At 31.5% G+C, this 23,893-nt stretch overlaps 1 pseudogene; it reads left to right on the top strand.

The window, feature by feature from the left end:
* Positions 1-21,802: 21,802 nt before the first annotated feature.
* The window catches only part of LOC100777484 (4-hydroxyphenylpyruvate dioxygenase-like), a 24,997-nt pseudogene continuing 22,906 nt past the window's right edge, over positions 21,803-23,893 (top strand).

Genomic DNA, 23,893 nt, shown 5'->3' with positions numbered 1-23,893 from the left:
CATGTTGAAATAGATTTGTTAGTGTGGCAAAAATATAAAGTATAGAGCATGATTTTGTCTAGAGTTTATGTTTAAGACTACCTTAAAATAAAGTAGGATTACAATTTCTTGCTGTTGCTTGGAAATTGAAGTGACTTCTGAGATTTCTTTTGTGATTTTATGGTACAATAATGAATTTCTTTTATTTTTCTTTTTCTTTAAAAAAATTATTAGCAAGTCTTTCATAACGCTTCTTAGTATATTCCTATAGATGGTGATGCGTAATGGAACTAAGAGGATCTGCTTTGTGTGTTTTGTTTATGTTGTGGTTGGATTGCTCTCCCATGCTCTTAGCCTCTCTTTCCAAGATTTGGTTGGAAAGTAGAATTGGTTGAAGTTATTACTTTATGTTGTTTTTAGTTGCATTTTCTGCTTTGTTCTGTGGTACTCGAAGGCATGGATGCCCTCAACCTCTCCCTAGATAGTGTTGTTTTTAGTTGCATTTTCTGCTTTGTTCTGTGGTACTCGAAGGCATGGATGCCCTCAACCTCTCCCTAGATAGAAGCTTATGCTAAATTATGTTCATTATGTTTTCTGACTATCATTCCTCTCTACTATGATTACATTGGTAAAGTGATGATAAAGAAATCAAATGTGTATAGTATGGTTTCCTTTGTTGCATTTGTTGTGATGTCCTTGGACTTGTTAAGACTTAGTAGCTTGCCCCAATTATTTTTGTTTGGACTTGTAAATATGTAGCTCATGCATAGATCTTTGGTTAATCATTCCGGGTGCATTTTCACTTGTTGTCTCATCGAATTTGGCTCCATTTTGGAACCTCAACCAAGAGGTGAGGATCTTTAAAGATCTTCTTCATCCATGAAGTGAGGATCTTAACAAGATCAAAACATTGAAAGTGGTGATGCTCATCCACAAGCCAATACATAACTTAGGCATTTAAGGGCTTTCTGCTTTCTGGATGTTACATAAAATGGTATTGCATTTTGATGTTATGTTCATTTCTGCACCATGATAGTCAGTGAATTTACCTTTGGTCTATAATTAGTAGAACTTTGTTTTTTGAAATAAATAATGATAGTTTTAGAATTGGTATTTTGATTTTGCTTTTGCTTGCTCTTTTCTTATTTTGTGTAAATAAATAGGTTCTCTTATAAGTTATTGTGTTCAAATTCAAGCCTTCTATTATGTAGGTTGCATCTAGTTCCCTAGTGATTCACTTTCAGTTTGAACTAGTAGTTTTTATTATAGTCTAGCTCCTTTTCTAGTATTAACTTCAATATTTTCCAGTTTAAGCTAGAGAGCTTTGTTACGGATCATGACAGTAGTAGTGACCCAACTTCACCTATTGGGTCTAAGAGCCCGAAAGTAGGATCTGAAGTGCAGCAAAGGAATGCGCCAAGTGAAATAGAAGGCCTAAGGAGGGAAAGCCTCACTGTGTGAAGACCAACACTATTTGGTTGAAAGATTATGTTAGACTTTAGATCTGCCAAGAAAATGTCAATTAGGAATTATTAATAATATTACAATATTGTAATCTCATAATTAGTTATAGATTCCCTTTTTTGTTAGGATTGGGACCCACCTTTTTGTAATGGGGAACTTGAATGAAAATGATAGAGAATTATCACCTGGAAAGACCACTATCTTCTTTTTGCTCGAATTCGAAAGGAGCTAATACACCACTATATCATTGGTGTTTTCATTTTTGCTTCATCTCCATGGCACCAACTAAGCCTAATAAATCTATGAATGGAGGAGCTTCTGCAAAAAATGCGGGAGTTGTAGATTAAGATGGATTAGGAACACACAAAACTTGCATTGTTCAACAAGCAAGTGAAATTGTCAACTCTCAATTCACCTTTCAGTCATCAGACGAATCCGATGTAGGCAGTTCAAATCAATTTATTTCCTATTGAAAAATTTGACCCTCTAGCATGGATCTTCCAAGTTGAACGTTACTTCAAGTTAATTTAGAATCCGACGATGCATCAGCTGACCTTGGTTCTCTTCTTCATGCAAGTCCTTGCCCTAGCCTGGTTAAAGTGGCTCCATGCTAACAATCAACTCTCTACCAGGGAAGGTTTCACTCGCGATTTGGAGCTTCATTTTGGTCCCACTTCATACGTGAATCATCAGGCAACATTATTTAAACTCCAACAAATGGGATCTGTGTCAGAAAACCAACAATAGTTTGAGGCTTTGTGCAATTATGCTGTCAGTATGAATTTAGATTTTCTTCATAATTGCTTCATATCGGGTCTCCACACTGTCATTCGTGCGAAGTTGGTCATCTTTCAACCAAACTCGTTAGCTCAGGCTGTGGGTTTAGCCCTCTTGGTGGAGGAGAAATTCAAGGATTCTCGATCTTCCTTTTCGTGTGATTCCAGGACTTCCTATAGTCCAATTGTGCATTCCAAACCTTCCATTTTAGGACCACCTCCTTCTTCCATGTTCACAACATCAACCTTACCTATAAAAAGAGTGAATTCAACCGACGTTCAGAAGCATGGGAGCAAAGGGCTTTGCTACAATTGTGAGGACAAGTGGAGTCTAGGCCATAGGTGTCAACGTAAATAGTTCTTACTTTTGCTTTGCGATCATGATAATGGTCCACAAGTGGATTCTGCTTCATTTGATCTAGGTCCTATTTCGGATACTACTTCCATTAATTCTCCATCGAATGGTGAGCAGTTTCATTTATCATTTGCCGCATTCTCTGGACCTCCACCACCACGTACACCGCGTGGTCGACTTAGGTAGGTCACACAACATACTACAAGCGAGGGTTGTCGAGTTCCTAGGGCTGCCTGTGTTGGCCATTAATCCATTCTCAATAGTGGTAAGAAACGAGAATTCTATTTAGTGTGCTGGAATTTGTTAGGATGTTCCCATCATCATGGCGGAACAATAATTTCGAATCTTTTGTTATGTACTTCCTATTCACGGTGCAGACTTGGTACTAGGAATACAACGAATTAATTAGCTTTAGTTTATCAATAACATACATTTCACAAATTTTTTATTTGTCAATAACATACCTAATCATTGCTAATTTTTTGTCTTTTTTTTTTTAATTCAACAGGCTAAAAAGCCCATAAATTTTTGTCTTTATACCTATTTAAGCCCTGTGTTACTTTCTTTATCTCTAAATTGAGGAAAAAAATATATTTGTCCTCTCATTTTTTTTTTATTTCCTCTCTTGTTTTCTTGTATGCTAAAGGAGATAAAACTTTTTATTTTTATTTGTATCAATATACATGAGAGAAAAGGTTATACACTAATAGTATAAAACATATTTTACTTTTATCTAATTACAAATCATCATTTATGATAAATTTATCTACTTTTATAAGTATTTAAAAAATAATATTAACAATAATTTTCAATTGATTGACAATATAAAAGTTTTTACACTGATAGTGCATAATATTAAACTCAAAATAATTGTTAAACTAACTTAAAGTTAAAATGTTTTTTTTTATACAATTAAAAGTTAAAATGTTAACTAAAAGTTGAAAATTTATTTTAAAATTAGAAGTGTATATTACTTAATTATTGAATTAGTTGATAAATATAAAATAAATTTATATATATATATATATATATATTACATATATTTTATTTAGTTTGTAGGAAAAAATATATTTTTGGTAATTATGAATTTAAGTTTTTTTCATTTAATTTTGAACTCCTATTATTTTTTGAATATCAAATATTTATTAATAATTAAAATAAATAGTTTTATAATTAAAATAAACATTATACTATTAAATGCGGAAAAAGCTGGCTTGGAATTTTATTTAAATATTAGGAGTTAAAATGGAAAACAAAATAATAAGTTATAAATTCATACAAAATTTCAAATAATATATGAAAACATATCAAATAATAAAATAAATTCAAATATTTAATACTTTATTTTTTAAAAATAAAGATATAACCTACTAGAACAAATTATAAGTTTATTTAGACTAATTTACAAACTCATTCTTAATTTCCACTCAAAGCTTAAGACTCATTTCATTTAACATGTCCGTGCTCGCACACATATATATAATCTTAGAACTTGTGTAACATCCCAGATTTACTTAGGCTTCAGGATTATGAATCAATTATGACCTATCATGGGGAGTCACACACACATAAGCTTAGGGTTAGTGTAACATCCCCACTTTTCTTGGGCTTGAGGAATATGGATCAATAATAACCTATAATGGGGACTTTTGGTTAAGTGAAATCATTTTCAAAACAAACATATGTTACTAGATTATGCTACTTCAAGAGATAGATTTTCAATATAAAATATTGACATTATTTATAAAAGAAGATATCTCGTAACTCTTCCTTTTTTTTTTAAAAAAAAAGAGTCTAATAAAAGGCCTAACTCTTCACCATCTATTATAATGTATAATCTCAATGGAAGACAACGATCTCACATGTTTTTTCCCACTATAGATTATATTTCCTCTCACTTTAAGTTAAAAGACTTGGATTTGGGTATGGGTCTCAAAATCTTGTTAACACAAGAGTAATGGTGAAGATATAATAAAAATATTAGAATTCTGAATAAAATATGTTTAAGATTTCTCTAAAATTTGAAAATATTAAATTTCTTTCTCACAAAATTTCAATTCAATTTTGTTTCTATTAATAATATAATGAAAGTAGAGATTTAAATGGAATAGATAGGGCGAGCGCAACAATATCATAAAAATACTTAATTAAAGAAACTAAAACATTGTATTGCAATTCGAAACAAAATATAATTCAAAGATCATTGTATTATTTTTGTAAAATCTTTTTTGCCGATAACTTCATACCAATCAATCAAATATTGATTAATATGTAATTGATCAAACAATACTTGAAAAATGTGAAGTTTACTATACATAAAATATTCAGTCAAGAGTTGCTCTAAAGGGTGAGGTATTGTAATGTAGTTTTCGTATTAATTTGATCCCTGTAAAAATAAAAAATAATTTTACTAGTTCTTAGTTGTAACTCAGTTAAATGATAATTTGATGTGACTAACAAATTTATAAGTTTAATTTGACTACAAATGAATTAAAAAATTTCTAGCAGTCAAACACTCCAAAAAATTGTAATTTTTCATTACTTCCTAGGCTATTTCCGGCACTTTATGATGAAATTAGACGAAAGATGAAGCAATAGTGGATTCTAGTGTCTTTTGAGTATGTTTGAGAAGGTAAAGAAATAAAGTAATTAAGTCCCTATTAACCACATCAAGGAATCGTTTAATGAAGTTATCACTGAAAACCAATAATAATATATTTCATTTTTATAGGATCAAATTAAATACAAAAATTTTATGTGGTAGAAATTAATATTTTTTAAATTTTACATTGATCCAATCATATTTTACCTAGCATTATTAATATTTACATCTTCACAATTTTTACACAATATTGCTCTCATTATAGAATTATTAGTTCATTTTTAGTTTGAATATTATATAATTCAACTACGGTTCAGTTTTTTTAATAGAGAACGGTTCATTAGTATATAATGAAATTATTATAATATTATATATATAATGTTTTATTTATATCTATATCTATACTATTAATAAATTAATAAAGGAAATACTTTTTTATGGTGTCCACAAATCCTAGACAATTTTACCCTTGATCATTTTTTAAACTTTTACTATTTTCAGATAATTACTCATTACTCTCATGCTGTAAGTTGTTTTTTTTTTTACTTCTAAATATTTTTCTTTTATTTTTTATTTTTGTTTAAAATATGTAAAGAGGTACAACATGCCTCTCCCCCCTAGTATTATATATATATATTATGTTGAGTATATTATATATTATAAGTAAATAATTTGTATTTTGTTAATATTATGTTGATATTACAATTTTATAACAATAAAATTATACATATATAATAATTACATTATCAATAAGCATTATACTATGATATTAAAAAAAATTGAAAACAAGACTCTCAAATTCGCAATACCAAACCAAAGTGTTTGGCTTAAGGGGATGAATTTGAGATGTAATTGAATTGAGTTAGTTTAGGATTGAAAGTTGTGAGATGAGTGTTTGTTAGGGGTGATTTCGAGATGCAAGTTTTTAAAAAAATGTGGATCTCATTGTGGAAAATTTTCATTCCAGTATAAGATGAAAGAAAGTGAATTTGGACCGGTTGCTAAGAAAAAAAGTCGTTCTTCCAAAATTGTCTTAGAGAACTTGTGATCCTTGTGGAATTGAACATTTTGGTATTTACATAATCAGTTATTCTATTCACATAATTGGTTATGTAGGCCACTAGAACTTTCTAATTTCATAGGGTTGGTCTCATCTCAGATTACCAACATAATCAATGATGCTTATAGTATAGTTGATTAGGTATGACATTGGATTGAAATATTTTAATGTTGAATTGACCACATAATTGATTATCTCTTTAGTATAACCAGTTATGTATCCACTAAATCGTTCAAAAATTGGATATGGTTGGTCTCAAGTTTGCAACATTAATCAATTATGCTTATAGCACAATCGGTTATGAGATTAAACAAAGTCACATAATTGATTATATAATTTTCATAATTGGCCAACAGGGTAATTGATTATGTGGTCTCATGTTTGCAACATTAATCAATTATGTTTGTTCCCTTTCTGCTACGGTTGGATTACTATGCTATGTTCTCGACCATTTTTTTAGGGACTTGTTTGGAAAGTAGAGTTGGTGGAAGCTATTGATGTACATTGTTTTTAGTTGCATTATCTGCTTAGCATTGTGGTTCTCCAATGCATGAAGGCCCTCCACCTCTAATCAGAAAGTTTTTTGCAGATTGGTGCTTTCTGATGATCACTTCTCTAAACCGTTCTAAACTGATGACAGAGAAATCAAACATATATAATATGGTTTCCTGTGCTGTATTTGTTGTCATGTCCTTGTACTTGATAAGATTCAGTCGCTTGCCCCTTGCATTTTTCGTGTGGACTTTTATCAGCACAACTCTTGAAAATGGATGTTTATTCGTTCTGGGTTTGATTTTTGTCAATTGTCTTGTCGAAATTCCCATGACTTTGGAATCTCAGGTGATAATGCTCATGCACAAGCCGATGTTTCATGGAATGTCATTTCATACATTTCGATTGACATTGCATTTGATATCCAATTATTTTCTAAACCACGATATACTTTGTGAATTTACTTTTGGTCTATACTTGGTTGAACTTTGTTTTTTGAAAGAATTAATGACAACTATATATTTGTTATTCTGATTTTTTTTGCCTATCCACCTCTCCCGTTTTGTTTTATGGAATGATCTTGGTTGCATATCATTGCAACAAAGTTTGTGAATGTGAAGATCGGTGATTACTTGGATGTGGCTCTTCTGGAGGTTCTTGTGGATAATACTGGATTGCATCCTAATTTTTGTTGTGTTTTGGGCTATTTATCTTTGAAGTCCTTGAAACACTCTTATATTAGAGGTTAAAAAGACAACACTGATGGAAATGTTTAGCTGTTAATGTTACGTGAACTAATCTAAAACACTAGGCTTATTTTATAGTTGAAAAAAGAAGTACATATGGAAATGTTTAGCTGTTAATGTTGCATGAACTAAGTTGTAGCTGTTATCTTATGACAACAAGATGAAATTGAAAATAACAAAAGGAATAAGGGTTGTAAAATGTTATGTCCTTCTTTCCATTGACTGATAACAATTTATAATACATGTACAAAATCTTTTGTGCTAATTTAAAGGCATATAAGCTATGATCCCCTATTAGTCTAATGTATTCAAGGAAAGCAAATATATACAAAATTATTCTATCATAGGAAAGTAAATATATACAATATATATGATTATATCATACACTATATTTCCTAATACTCCCCCTCAAGTTAAAGAGTGAATGTCATGAAGTCCCAACTTGTTGTGCAATGCCACAAATTGATCCTTTCCTAAAGCCTTTGTAAATATGTCTACTAGCTGAAAGTATGTTGGAACATAAGAAGGATTAATCAACCCTGTGTGTAGCTTTTCTTGAACAATATGATAATCTATTTCAATATGTTTTTTACTCTAAGGAAAAACGGGATTTGTTATAATGTGTAAAGTTGCATAAGTATCACAAAAAGAGGTGTAGGAACAACTTGTGGGATTTTCAAATCCTATAATATGTACCACTACCAAGTCAACTCCAAACATGTGTTGGCAATAGCTCGGTGTTCAGATTCTGCTGATGATCTAGAGACAATAGCTAGCTTCTTGGATTTCCATGAAATGAGAGAGTTTCCAAGGAAAATGCAATATCCAGTGACTGACCTTCTTGTGGTATGACAACATCCCCAATTTGAACCACAAAAAGCCTTTAAAATAAGGTCATTACTAGATGAAAACAGTAAGACTTGGCCAAGAGTGCCTTTGATGTATCTAAGAACCCTTATTGCAACATCCCAATGGGGTTTTTGTGGCTCATGCATGAATTGACTTACCTTGTGTTTGAATTAGGAATTTCAAAATTTTAGAGAATTTGAAATGCCTAGAATTTAAATTGCTTTGATTTTAATTTCCTTCATTTTTCAAATGCTTTGTTTGAATAAATCAATTCAAATTTCTTCAATTTTAAATTCTTTTTTTGGATAGGGCAATTCAATTTCCTCCATATGCAAAATTTTAATTTTATATTTTTAATAGATGAAATTTTAATACTAAAATTTATAGAGAACAAACACAATCTAATTTTGAAATATTAATTAAAAAATATTTTTCAATTTTTAATAATTTAAAAATACAAAATATTGATAATTTTAACTAGGGTTATTTTGCCTGAACACAACAAGTGATATTTTTAAACCGTCATCAATCAAGGCTATTTTTTGATCGACATCAAATAAGGTTTTTTTTTGTCAAAGTATGCTTAGAATATTTGTCAACTGACGTCAGCCGGGACTATTTTTCGATTAACGTTGGTTGAGTTTATTTTTCAGCCAATTTTAGCTTGGTTTTTTTTCCCAATGTCGGCTAGGTTTTGTTTGGCCGACACCGATTAGGGTCTTTTTGAACGACATTGACCAAGGTTATTTTTAGCCAACGTCGGCCTAAAAAATCCTAGCAGACTTTGACAAAAAAATCTACCCAATATCGACTAAAAAATAGTTTAGTCGATGTCAACCAATAGAACCTACCCGATGTCGGCCGAAAAACATCATTGGTTAACGTTGACCGAAAAATCCCTAGTCGAAGTTGGCTAAAAAATAGCCCTGACCAATGTCGGACAAAAAACCATACCCAACATCGGCTATAAAATAGCCTTGGCTGATGTTGGCTAAAAAATAGCTCTGACCGATGTCGACCGAAAAAACTCTAGTGCATGTTGACTATAAGAACCTAGTCGATGTCGACTAAAAATAGTCATACCTGATGTTGGTCAAAAATACCTAGCTGGTATTAACAGAAAAAACCCTAACCAACATCAACCAAAAAACCTAGCTAATGTGGTTAAGAAATAGCTCTAGCTGATGTTAGCCAGAAAACCCTAGTCGATGTCGACAAAAAAATCCTAACCGATGTTGGCTAAGAAAATCTAGTTGACATAAGCCAAAACATGTTAACTAACATCGGCTAAAAAATAATCCTAGCCGATATTGACTAAAAAAAGCTTTGGTTGATGTTGGCTGAAAAAACCTAGTTGACGTCGACTGAAAAACCCTAACAAGTGTCTACTCAAAAGTTAGCCATGACCGATGTCAGTAGAAAAAATCTAGTCAATGTCGACCAAAAAGATCATTGGTCAGCATCAACTGAAAAAACCTGGATGACAACGGTCAAAAAAATCCTTGGCCGACGTCAGCAAAAAATTCTCATGACTGACGTCAGTGAGAAAATAACCTTAACCAACATCATCTAAAAAAAAAATCTTAGCCGATATCGACAAAAAATAACTTTGGTTGACATCATACAAAAAAATTCTAACCGAAAAAACCTTAACCAACGTAAGTGAAAAACAACTTATGTCGATGTCGACAGTGAAAACTTTGGTCACCCGTAGTTGCGATTGTTGAGTGAGAAAGAGTCGCGAGCAAGAACGTGAGTTAAAGTGAGCATATCTGAAAAAAGAATTTCAAATTCTATATTTTTTGAGAGAATTTGAAATTCCACTATTTTAGTTAGTCAAAATGATTTATAAAAATATCAAAAATTAAATCTTCTTTCAAATATTCTATCCAAACAAGCTATTTTATTATGAATCATTTTAAATTCTTTGAAAAAATGAATTCCTCTACTGAATTACTCCATCCAAACACACTATTAGTGTTTGGACAAAATACTCAATGTCAAGTCTTGTGATAATAAAATAAATTAATCTACCAACAAACCTTCTATACTTGGTTGGATCATTGAGTATCACCCCATCTGTGGTTGAGTTTCAAACTTTGTTCCATTAGGGACTTGCCTGGGCATGCACCTAACAACCCTGCATCTTGAAAAATGTCTAAAGCATATTTCCTTTAAGACATGAAAATACCTTTCTTTGAACGGGAGAACTCAATGCCTAGAAAATATTTTAAATTTCCGAGGTCTTTGATACAAAAACACTTGAGAAGGAACTCTTTAAGAACTTTCATTTCATGAAAGATCATTCCAAGTAAGAAGTATGCCATCAACATAAATAAGGACTGCAATCAATGAAGTACCTTGTGATTTGATGAAAAGAGAGTAGTTATCCTTTGATAGTATGTACCCAACCTTTTGAATAGCATCTGAAAATGTTGAAAACCAATTTCTTGACACTTGCTTGAGTCCATAAAGTGACTTGTTGAGCCAACAAACAATGTTCTCCCCATGTCCCCGAAGATCGGGTGGAGGTTCCATGTACACCACCTCTTGCAAATCACCATGAAGAAAAACATTTTGCACATCTAATTGGTTTATAAACCAATGACAGGCAGCAACAACAGTAAGAAGTCAACAAAGTGTAGTGATCATAGCAGTGGGGGAAAAAGTTTCCTGATAGTCAATACCTTCAACTTGAGTATATCCCATAGCAACAAGGCATGCCTTATAACGCTCAATTGTGCCATCAACTCTATACTTTATTTTGTATACCCATTTGCATCCAATGGGCTTTTTATCAGCAGGAAGAGACACCAAAGTCCATGTATTGTTCTGCTGTAATGCTTCTAATTATGCATCCATTGCTGCTTGCCAATGTGGATCTTGGACAGCTTGATCATAACAGTGTGGCTCCGTATGGGCTTTAATGTTAGCTAAAAAAGCAAAATGGGTTGAAGAAACGCAAGAGTATGAAAGGCAATTAGAAAGAGGATAACGAGTACTTGTTCTAGAAGTTGATTGTGAGGAAGATCGATTGACTTTTTTGGGCATTATGAACTCTCTATGCCATGTTGGAGGTTGTCTCTCACGAATGGATTTTCGAACTTGGGGAATGGAAGGAGTTGAAGAATTTGATGTGTTTGAATTGGTTAAAGTTGGTTCAGGTAGTGGAAGGTGCTTCATGTGTATTGATAGGCAACTCAGATTCATTGGTATGGGATGGCTCTGGTTGTTGAGGTTGATGGGTTGGCTTAATTGTAGACCAATGATCCATGGTGTCAAATGTACCTGAATGTGTGGGAACTTTATGAGGACCCCAAATATAACAATGTAATAAATCAAAAGGAACATGAATAGATATGGAACTTAAAGAAAAAGAAAGTCTAGCCTGTTTAGCCAGTGGGCAAACATTACAATTATTATCAAAAGAAATATTATTGGAAGGTAATAATTGAGAAGCTAATTTGAGACGAGATGGAGATGGGTGTCCAAGGCGCATGTGCCATAAATCTGAGGGTTGAGAAACTTGATGAGAGACAGGTGTTCCTTGCAAAGGAGACATGTAATAAAGACCACCACATTGTTTACTCCAGCCAATCGTCTTCATCGTAGCCAAGTCCTGCAAAACACAGAATGTAGGAAACAAAATGGCACAATAATTCAGACTAGTGGTGAGTTTGCTAACATACATCAAATTTAACCGAAAGGAAGGAACACATAAGACTTTATCTAAGGTTATATTTGAATTGAATGGCATGGCTCCGATAGATGTGACTGGAACAGAAGATCCAGTGGGTAGGTTGACAATAGGTATAAGTGGGGATTCTGTTTGAGTGAAAAGTGTGGAATCAAATGTGATGTGATCAATAGCCCCACTGTCCAAAATCCAAGGCTTAGTGAAAACAAAATTAGACGAGGCATTAGAAAAGAGACAGACCTGCAACATTTGCATAAGCATCTTTATTACCAGAGAAGTATCATCTGCAGACATCATACTTAATGCGCAAGCAATTTGTTGAAGTTGCTTAGTAGATAGCCCATGTGTAAGCTGGGAAGAGTCTACTACATTAGCAGTAGACAAAGACTTAGGTGTAGTGCCTCAAGACCTATATCGTCGTTGTTGTGATTGAACCCCATGTCCCATTTTTAAATTTGCATCTATCTTCGGTGTGTTCTCTTTTGTTGCAGAACTAGCAGTGGAACTTTAGAGTTCGACAATTGTCAATTGTATGACCCCCTCTGTTGCAATGCTCACAATTCCCGCCTCTAGTGAATTTGTTTGAATGACTTTGGATTGTAGTGGCTATGGAGAAATTCTCTGTAGATTATGATGTCATTTGATGCTGTATTTCACCCTGAATGACTAGAGAGTAGGCTTGTCGTACATTAGGCAGTGGTGACATCGTAAGTATATTGGTACGAACAGTGTTGTATGTGTCATTGAGGCCCATAAGAAATTTCATCAATTGATTTTCTTCTTTTTGTTCATTGTGCGCTTTTGTTTGATTGCAAGTAAGGGGTGTGCAATATGACTCTTAATTCATCCCAAAGACCTTTGATTTTTTTGAAATGGGTTGAGACTGACATGGTGCCTTGGGAGAGAGAGGCTAAGGACTTTTGAATCTGGTAAATCGCATGAGCATTCTTTTTGCGAAAACTGATCCTTAAAATCTACCCAAACATGATGGCCAATCTTCGCATGAATGACCCCTTTGGTTAAGTCAGGTTCTACGAAGTGTGTAAGCCATGATAAAATCATGTTGTTGCATTGATTCCACAAAGCAAATTCAAAAGGCTTATCTTTTTCTGAAGGTGACTGAATTGACCCATCAATAAAGCCAATATTGTTTTTAGCTATGAGAGCATGAATAATCGATTTGCTCCAGGATGGGTAATTGGTGTCATTCAGCTTTTATGGGACAAGCATATGACAAAGGGTGATCTGAAGGATGAATGAAGTATGGATTTGAGGGATCCATGTTGTTGTTGTTATTTAGTGTTTTGGTTCTAAGATCGTGTCCTGATATCATCTTAAAACAACAAGATGAAATTGAAAAGAGCAAAAGGAACGAGGGTTGTAAAATGTTCTATGCCTTCTTTCCATTGACTGATAACAATATATAATACATGTACAAAATCTTTTGTGCTAATTTTAAGGCATATCAGCTATGATCCCCTGTTAGTGGGATTTGATCTAATGTATTCAAGGAAAGTAAATATATATAGAATTATTCTATCATAGGAAAGTAAATATATACAATATATTTGATTATATCATGGTGTGGAAATGTTTAGCCGTTAATATACTTTGATGGTGTTGCATGCTCGATTTGTTCTGGGTTCAAGCATTCTGAAAAACACTGTTCAGGCATTCATTATAGAATAGTGTCTGGTTTTCTTCATGGTCTCGGGATTGTGGTTCTTCTTCTTCATAGACCGAAAAAGTGGCATATTTTTATGGCCCACTTGGCCATTGGTATGTGTTGGGCTATGTCTTTTGAAACTATAGAGAATTGGGTATTTGGGCATTCAAAAGTTCATGGTCTGATAACTGATGGCATTTCTCTTTTTAGGGCCATATTTAGTCTTCATCTAAACATTGTTTCGAAACATTAATCATTTATATTATTAAATTTAACGCTTTAATATCTTAATTCATTTTATTTTAATATAATTTTCATTAATTGTTTTTGTTAATTGTGCTGACTTTTTACTATTGTAAATTGTGACATTTTTCGTCAACTATGATATAGGTTTAATCAATTATGGTGATTTATGATTTCCACTAACACTATAAAAAAGCTATTTTATTAGATCTTATATTACGGTGAGAGTACATTGTCAATGCATAAAATCAATACTAAATACTTCTCGATGATTAAAAATTAATTAATTAAGAATTGCAAGCAACAAAAAAAGTATTTGAAACCTTCAATAAATATATTCTTAAACTTCCACTAAAATATTTTTTAGTGTAAAATCATTATTTTTACAAAAAAAACTAATGGAAATGACATAAAAAAAACGTAACAAAAAAAGTTAAAAGATAAAATAAAAAGTAACCAAATAGAATTAAAGTATAAATTTTATCCATCATATTTCACACGGTGATTAGTAAAACTGTGTAATTATTTTTGTGCTACTTTATTTCTAATTGTATGTTGTGAAACCGAATTAACATTCATATTCTAATTTCTTATTTTTATTCTTATTCTTCTTCTCTCTTTTTTTTTTTGGTTTGTACAGTTTTTATTCTTATTGTCATTTATATTTTATATAATTTAAAGTCTTTACTCATTTAACAATCTACATCGAACTGGATATTAGTTTCAACACTGCAGGAAATCTGTCGGATTGATGTTTCTTGGATGACAGGTTTCATGTGATTCGTTTGCATATGACCAATTAATTTGGATACTGTAGAAAAAATTATGGAACGTGCTTTTTTAAGGTTTGAGATACACTTCAAGAATCAGGAATGAATCAAGTTGGGTTCAGCTAGAATAATATTGAAAATATCAGGTATTGTAACTTTAAGTAAATTTTTACCTATTTGGTTTATGGGTCGATGAATTTGATCTTTGGCTTAAAAAAGAAGGAACTTTAGATAAATTTTACATTAGATGAAAAATTATATTTTACTTTATTATCTTTTTTTAAAAAAACTTTCAAATACAAATTATATCACTTAAAAATTAAATTTAAACAAAACCAATTTCATTTCAAAATTAATTTTTCAAAATGCAGCTGAACTGGAAAAGCTAGCCTCGGCCATTGGCGTGGATTTTTTTTTAACTTTTTAATTTTAATAAATCGATAAATAACAACAAGTATTCATAAATATTTGACATATTAATAAGCACATTAAAAATGAATATCCATGCAGGACAGGATAAAAAAAAACACTTATGAGTTATGCTGAAATATAATATAATTACTTTTAAAAAAATTCTCAAAAACATGTGTTGTAATGTTGTTATTGATTTAAAGTCACATTAAATAAGTCAAGAAAGAAACACCATGGCACTCGCTCAGTCAAATTGTGAGGAGAAGAACAATGGTAAAAAAAAATGGCCATAATAATTAGTACAGTAATGCAGTACTACATTGCAAAGCCCGTAGGAAGATGCTCCTGTCCAAGAAATTTAATAAAAAAAAATAGTAAAAAGAAAGAGGAGACCATAGTTATATTCATATATTAAAAATTTTAGTATATGGTAGGAGTTGACTAGTTATGAGTGGGAAATGGGAAGAAGTGAAGGAATCTAAATTAATTTATAATAAGGGTCACGATGATCTTCACTGCCCTCAATGTAAGTTGGAGTTAGGCTATTGTTGAATGTTGATATTGGTATTTAGTACAGTGTTCTTAGGATATTATTAAGAAATTTCAAAAAAAAATATTTATTATGAATAAGAATGTAAAAAAAAAAAATCATAAACTATATTATTTTATGTATTTCAATAAAAAAATTAATTTTTTTGCTAATATCCAAGAATACTGATTTTTCATTTAGTATATTACTTCTCACTCCTCGTGTCAGACTTGTACTTTCACTTCAATCAACATTGCTTATGCTTCTTCCTTCTGCGCAAGTTGTTGGCCCCACGCCAAGTGCAATGAAATCTTCATCTTTCTTTTATGTGGTTGTTTAGTAACAGGTTAATTTTTAAAGATCATCAAAACTTTTTATAATATATAATATTAATAAAATTAAATTTTTTTTATATATAAACAAATGTATATATTATATTTGTTTTAATATTTTAATATAGATCTTTAGTTCCATTTATTATTGTATCATTTTGGGTTTAATATAATTTATATTTTTTTTAAAAAAAAAATCTTCATCTTTCTAATTAATTTACCATCTCCTCCCTTTGTTCTCATTTATATTTCACTCAATCAACCACTACCTTTCTTTTCTCACCACATTCCATAAAGGCTCACTTTGTTGATATGGAGTATTTACTATTTAGGAGTGTTAAACTTACATTAAGATAAATTGCAGTATGTTTCACAAAAATAAAGGAATAAAGTTTCTTTTGTTTTTTCAAAATTTAAGGTTCAAGTTTCACTGTTTATCTGATACAAATAAAATTATAAGATATAATTCGTTTTTTCTTAATCTAAAATTTACTTCATAATAAAATATTTTTTAATATGCTTATAAATTTGTCTTTACATAAGTTTTTGACATAAAATTATAGTACATAGACTAATATATTTAGCCTTTAAATAAATTAATAAATATGTAATTTTAAAATATAATAATAATAATAATAATAATAATATGATTATGTTAGGTTTAATTTTTATAACTAACTAATCTTTTTAACGAAAATAGTTTAAAATTCAAGTTTAATGAGTTAAGTATATAGTATTGAAATTTAATTTTTATATTTTGACTGTAAATATTTTTAAACTACTAACCAATTAAAAATGATGTCAAGTATAACTTTTAAAATAATATTTGTGGAAATTAATAAATACATGGCATTATATAATTGAGAATCTATTATACATGAAAATTAAATTCATACTTTTAACTAATACTAAAAGGTAAAGTACTTATATTTTTATTAGTTATATATATATGAAAAGTAAGGGAGAATTTCAAGAAATGATGATAATTCCAGGGCAACGTAGAAACAAATGGCTAAACTTGGACAACTAAAAAAAAAGAGAGAGAGAGAATAAGCTTAAAAGAGCATAAGACTCCAAAGAGCAGATGCCAGAAAGCACACTACTGGCGGCTACACCTCCGCGATAGACGCTGCTTATTGGGCCCACATATCGCCACGCGTCATACTTCCATTGGTCACTCCACCGCATTACCAAAAGCCTACTCGCACCACACCCAGTGACTGTACGACAGCCTATATCCCAAAACGACAGAGACAGTTCGCGTGGCGTGGTTTGCGATTCACACTTGCCTTGCGTTTGCATGGGATGTGTGTGAACTGTGAAGAGAGTTAGCCTCGGCTAGTAGCTATAGCCCCATTTTTTTTTTTTAACAAATAGTAAAATCCATTCTTAAAGTATGAGGGATTAATAAATTAATCTTTGAAATGAAAAAAAAAAAAATTAATATTTGAATGGGTAAATAGTGTGATAATTTGATTTTATTGTAAATAATTTAATGATAATTGATCACAAAAATTTGTAACTTAAGGTTAAGCTGATGATCAAAAAATATGTTTGATTATTATAATTTAACGATAAAATAATTTTATAAATTTAATGGTAAGACTGATTTATCATATTTTTATTTATTGAAGGATTAAATTTGAATTTTTCATCTTTCAAAAATTAATTTATCATTCTATCACATTTTTTAAAATTTATCAATATATCCTTTTTATATTATATATTCACAAAAATCAAAAACAAACTTTAAGACTCAAATAATATTTATAAAAATATTTACAAATTATCTATTAACAAAATTTTTCATTAATAGCCAAAATTAAATTAAATTCATATATTGATATTCTTTTAAAATACGTTGATTAGTTATCACCATATATTTTAACAATGGTTTGACTCAATAAGAAACATTAAGGTGATTTTGTGGATCCACGAGCCAGAGCGTGCACCAATGCATGCGCCAGTAAAATCCATTACTACCATACTCAACAGATCTTTCTCAGAACGCTTATTACATGCATACCATACCCAATAAGTCATAACCAGCAAAAAGAAAAAAACAGTACCATCACACCACCCACACTTCTTTTTCCTTTTCAGTTCTCAGTTTTCACGCTCTCTCAGGCGTGCCTATCCCCCCATGACCAGTTGCGAACCAATTCAAACATTTCACCACAACACATTCTCTCACATTAATCACACATTTGTGACCAACATTGGTTGGATTCAAATATGCAATAAAATAAAGTCACACTTACACCCCATGTGAATGGAAATTAAATTAAGCTTTGATATAATAATAATAGGAATTGTTTAATGAAAGATCACATAAGACGGCGTGTTAATTAAAAAAGTTTTAATTTTTCTGAATCCGCGTGTGCGACTTTTCTTACCCAAAGTCTACTGTTTCTCACTGTGCTGGAGATTTGGTGGTCGGGACTTGTAAGATTTTCTTCCCATTTTTCAATTCGCTCTTTTTAAGCTAGCTTTCATTTTAATAATGTCGGGGTAAGCACAACCGAATTATTATATTTGAATGCGTACGGTACCATACAAAAATTAATTATGTTTTCTAATAATCATCAATTATTGTAGTAGTATAAGTTTGTGTTTGTTTTGTACGTAAATTACTGTTTTGTCCTTTCTGAAGCGTGGCTTGGTTTCTCTTTCTTCTTGCTACGCGTGCCTGCTTCTGCAACCTCGTGATTGGTTTAGATGAAGAATAGGGTGGTTTAATTGGAGATTTTCTTCGTTCCAAGTAGGTTAAATTAAGTAGTACTCCTAGTACTTGTCATGTGTCTAACCAACTAACCATAGAATCCAGAATAACAGAAAATGGCCCCAAATAAAATACCAATACTATGAAGTTCCTCGTTGGCTCCTTCCATCTTCTCAAGTTTATATGAAGTCGTGATACATTTAATAAGAAGTGCATGTTTAAATCTCATCTCGTAATATACGTTACAGGTTTTTATATCATGGGGGAATTTGTTTCAAGGTATTATAAAATTTTAAGTTTAAAGAAACTGACTTACTCAAAATATGATAAAGCAATAGTCATTACATTAGTTGCTTAGTGCTTCAAACACTCGTGTCTAATGTTGAGATCGAACTAAGGGTTAGAAGAAATTATGTGTCGGATTGACTTTTTTATATAAAAAAATAGTTGTTATTTAAAAAAGTAGAAAAGAAGCCTTCTTAATACACGTTGGTTTGTTTGAAGTTTTAAAATAATTTTATATTCTCAATCATAAATCATTGTTTATATAATTTTTAAAATAATTTTATAAAAATCAATAAATTTAACGTACATGATATGTAATTAATTATTCATCTTTTAATTTATAACATTTTTTCTCTTTTTAAAAAACTAAAAAATCAGAATAAGTTTATATATATTTCAAAAGTAATCAACTATTTTTACAATGACAATTCTGTAAATATGAGTAAGATATTACATTGATGATAATTTTGTAATAAAATCTCAATACTAAACACATAAATCCAAGCCTTTTTTTTTTCATTTCATCAAGGAGGCCTAAAGCAAATTTTAATAGACATGCTATTACTTTAAAGAAGGAAAATATATATGGAACTTTTTGCTAACACATATGTGACCTTTTTTCTAATAAATATGACCTTTTTGTTTAATAAAAAGTAAATATTTTTTTTGTTTTATCTTTGGACAAACACCGAGCTTTTTTTAGTTTGGTAAAAAAGTCATTAAATTTTAACACACTTAAATATTAAACATCTCATCAACGCTTGTAATTTCTTTGTATTTTATCTCTCTTTTTATTACATCTCATCATCTATCATATTAGTTTTTCTTTTCTCCTATCTTGACTCTCAAGGTATCAATTGATTTTGAGTGTTTAAAGACTTTTTTTTTTTTGTAGTTTGTTTTGAGTGAAAGATAGAAAGAAAAGCAAATTATTTGTGAGATCAAAACGAAATTCTTTTCCCTCCGGAAGAAAAATAAATGAAGAGAACTTCCACATCTTATGATTTGTCTAAACTACTTCTTATATGAAGTTATGAGCAACGCCTCTGACCTCAGCCAGAACCAGAGGCACAATCGGTGCGGGAAGAGAATCAAGCAGCGTGATTCCATCTTGAGAAGAAGAACCCATCTTCGAAAGCCAATATACGCACATGCATATTGCTTCCATGTGACAATGCTGAAAATGAAGCTCCCATTGCATACTATTAATAATTGGAGCATGAGAATTAATGAAAAGAACAATCATTATGTTGAATGAGAAGCAAGGGTATAGCTCAGAATTAGACTCACGAACCAAACATCTAATTCCTTTTTTCCAAGCGATCTTCAACTCATGGTAGAGAGCAAAGAGAATCGAACTCATGAAAATCCTATGTAGTTTGTGGGTTAGTAATATTTAAACTTACACTTGGTGTTAAGGGATTTTTTATGTGTATGTGTTTGAAATATTAAGACTAAAATACAGTTTTACTCCTTTATGTTTTATAATATATTCAGTTTGATTTTTTATGTTTTAAAAAGCTGAATTTAATCTTTTAAGTATTTAAAGTGAACCAAAATGGTTCTTTTAAAACAATGATGATCGTTTTTAATTTTGGAATAGGATTTTGAATCCTATTGTAACTTATTTGAGATGTGAAATTTTATAAAATCCAATTGATGTTTAAATAAAAAATAGCTAATAAAGATAGTAAAAATTGCATGAAAAGTGAATCAAATGAGCAACAAAAAAATTGAAAAATCTAATATTATATTCTTTTCCAATTGTTCGTGAGACTTATTTTTCATGTGATTTTTTCATGTTTGGCCTTTTTTAATTCGATAATCAGTTGAATTTCATAATTTTCATATAAGTAAATTTAATGAGACAAGTTTTACCATCTAAATTAGTAAAACAATATTCAAAATTGCATTACAAAATCGAAAATGAACATTGTTTCAAAAAGACCATTGTAACTTACTTTAAAAACATAAAGGATTAAATTAAAAATTTTAAAACACAAAGAACCAGACTAGATATAAACTAAAACATGAAAAAAATTAAAATATATTTTAGCCAAATAATAATTTAGACTTACATTTAGTGTCAAGAAATCTTGTATGTGTGGGTTTGCTTGTATGTACTTGGTGTCAAGGGATCTTGCTTTTTTTTTTTTTTGGAATGGGCAAATATTGTTAATAATAGAAAGAAGAGGTATAAATTATACCCCTCCAATTAGTATGAAACAACAGTGAAGAGCCATTAATTAATAAGTTTACAACTATTATAGCATATTTTGGAAGGCAAATCTCTACCTAAAATAGGCCATAATTGGCATTAAGGACCTCCACACATTGTAATAAATAGTCTGCACCTACCCTATGCAACATTTGATCCAAATAACATCCAAGAAAGAAAACATGAAGGAGTTATATAATTATCACCAGGGCAGGAAAAAATGGGTCTTTCTCACAAACATAGTAGGGGTTGTGAGAGCCATTCAAAATAAGATGCTAGAATTTCCTTCGCATCCCCTTTATCCACCTCTAGAAGGTTATCATAATTGAGTCCAACAGTTGGTCAAGATCAACATTTGCACTATTAAACACTATTGAATTCCTCAATTTTTACAAGAGCCATGTTGCAGATATCCACACAAGCCACTAGTATTTCCTATGCAAGAATTTAGAGATCATACCACAATGTTGCCACCAGAGGGGTCAGTGGGTCTTCTCACTACCAAAAAAATAATATTCTACGATGCAGGTTTTACGACGATTGTATAAAAATCGATGTCGTAAGTAAAGTGGTGACATTTTTGTAAATAATTAAAAAAATTTAAAGATGGTTTTGATAAACCTATCTTTGAAAACACATTACGACTTCGGTTCTTGTAGAACCGATGTAAAATGCGAGAGGTAATGCGAACCGCCTCTCTCAGTCCTACCCTTATTTTAATTACTCTCCTTTAGTTTTGCAAATTAAAACCCTAAATTCCTCATCGCTTTCCTTGTCCTGCATTGCGAAGAGGAAGTCGAAGAGGTAGCCACAGATCTCGGCTACTTCGATGGTTACTTGTCCGCGCCATCGCCTTGGAAGTCGCCGACACAGAAGTCGCCTTCATCGCCAGCGTCGTGAAAGGAGCTGAGCCGGCGTCGCCGCCGGTTCTCCTCAACGATCGCATTGGCTTTGTGGAGGTGCGCCTTTACGGTGACGTGGTGCTCCGCTATGTCAGCTACAAGGACGTCGGCCCGTAGGTGCCACACGCAGATCCATCGGGGTGGTTCCTACCGGGATTTGAGGCCTTAGCATCGTCGTCTTCATTTTCGAAGCTGGACTACGGGATCCGACGGCTGGACCACACCGTCAGGATTGTTTCAGAGCTCGCGTCGACAATGAGGTACCTGAAAGGCTTTAGCGGATTCCACAAGTTCACAGAGGACGTGGGAATGAGCGAGACCGAGTTGAACTACTCGATGGTTCTGGCGAACAACTCGGAGACGGTGTTGTTGCCGCTGAATGAGTCGGTTTACGGAACGAAAAGGAAGAGCCAGATTGAGACGTATTTGGAACACAACAAAGGTGCTGGTGTGCAACACCTTGCGCTTGTTACTCACGACATCTTCACCACACTAAGAGAGATGAGAAAGCGAAGTTTTGTTGGTAGATTTGAGTTCATGCCTTCTCCTCCTCCCACCTATTACGCCAACCTCCACAATCATGCCACTAATGTGTTGACCGTTGACCAGATTAAGCACTGTGAAGAGCTTGGGATTCTTGTTGACAGAGATGATACTAGAACTTGTCAATTTCAATTTCTAACATTTTACTATCCTATGTTTCTATCTATATTCATTTTCAACTCGTGAAGACTCTCAATCTCCATTGGTCGTAGATTCTGTTATGTTTGCCACTAAATTCAAGCCTTGCGCCTTCCTAAAAATATTGTTAGACTTCTGATATCATATAATTCATGCTTTTGAATTTGTTTCTGCTTTTCAATTTACTTCAAAATTAACTACACATTGTTGACACTACCACCAGAGCTACTCACATTTTTTTCTGGGAACTGATAAGTGATTAAAAAATAAAGGGACATTAGATTGTCTTTGTGCATTTAGCTTTACTTGCACATTAAAGATCATGAAGATTCATTGCACTTTTTTTTCTTCATGGTTTACAAGTATGGGATGGAGAGAGATTTTCCGATTGTTTTGAAGACATATATCCTTATTCATTTCGAGTTTTTAGCTTTCAGCTAATCCACTGATTATATACAGATATATATGAATTGGTTTTCCTTAATATCTCCTATTGTTTTAGGTTTTGCGGTCAACATAGTGATTGTTGTGCTTGGATTTAATCAAAAGATTTGTCGTGGATTTCGGCGATCAGATTCCCAGGTTCAAAAATGTGATATTGCCTTGAAATTGTATCATATGATTTATGCTTGATAAGATCTGTTCAAGAAAAAATGTTTGCTGGTGTAGTTAAGAAAAATGTAACTTCATGAACCATTTTGTATTAATAAAGGTAGTAAAGGAGTAAAACTTTCAATTTTAACACAAATAATTCTAAAGCTGTATCATATGTAAAAAGATCAAATGCCTTAATTTTTAGTCTCATCATTGTCATATTTTAGTCATGTTATTGCCACATCAACTAAATTATTGACAGAGTACGGTTACAATTTTATTTGTCAATTTCAATTTCTAACATTTTACTATCATTAACAATGTTTACTAATTCAGATTTCAATTTCAATTTATTTCAACATATTCATTACACAAATAATAACAAACCCATTACTATATTAATAAAAAAAACTTCTACTAGATAAATTGTTTACTAACATTTTACTATCATTAAAAATTCCAATTTCAATTTTATTAATACAAAATGGTTCATGAAGTACACTTTATCTCATCAACTAAA

The sequence above is a fragment of the Glycine max genome, chromosome 14, assembly GCF_000004515.6.
Source record: "Glycine max cultivar Williams 82 chromosome 14, Glycine_max_v4.0, whole genome shotgun sequence".
Lineage (NCBI taxonomy): Eukaryota > Viridiplantae > Streptophyta > Magnoliopsida > Fabales > Fabaceae > Glycine > Glycine max.
Note: the sequence above shows the minus strand (reverse complement) of the source record. Positions and strands in the feature narration are given on the sequence as shown.